A 656-nucleotide genomic window follows, 5' to 3' on the forward strand; every position below is an offset into this window, starting at 1 on the left:
CCTGCAGAAGCTCAAGAACTTATTGACATGGTTACAAATAACCAGTTCATGTACACTTCTGAGAGGAATTCCGTGAATAATGGGATGCCTCAAAGGAAGAGAGTTCTTGAAATTGATGCTCTAAATGCCATTTTGGCTCAGAACAAAATGTTGACCCAGCAAGTCAACATGATTTTTCAAAGTCTGAATGGATGGCAAAACGCATCCAACAGTACTGAATAGGCATCTTCTGAAGAAGAAGCTTATGATCTTGAGAACCTTGCAATAGCAGAAGTAAATTATATGGGTAAACCTTATGGAAACACCTTAATTCATCATGGAGAAATCATCAAAATTTCTCATGGAAGGATCAACAAAAGCCTCAACAAGGCTTTAATAATGGTGGAAGAAATAGGCTCAGCAATATCAAGTCTTATCCATCATCTTCTCAGCAACAGACAGAGAATTATGAACAAAGTACCTCTAACTTAGCAAATTTAGTCTCTGATCTGTCTAAGGCCACTTTAAGTTTCATGAGTGAAACAAGGTCCTCCATCAGAAATCTAGAGGCACAAGTGGGCCAACTGAGTAAGAAAATCACTGAAACTTCTCCTAGTACTCTCCCAAGCAATACTGAAGAAAATCCAAAAAGAGAGTGCAAGGCCATTGATATAATC

This window comes from Arachis duranensis, chromosome 10 (assembly GCF_000817695.3).
Source record: "Arachis duranensis cultivar V14167 chromosome 10, aradu.V14167.gnm2.J7QH, whole genome shotgun sequence".
Classification (NCBI taxonomy): domain Eukaryota; kingdom Viridiplantae; phylum Streptophyta; class Magnoliopsida; order Fabales; family Fabaceae; genus Arachis; species Arachis duranensis.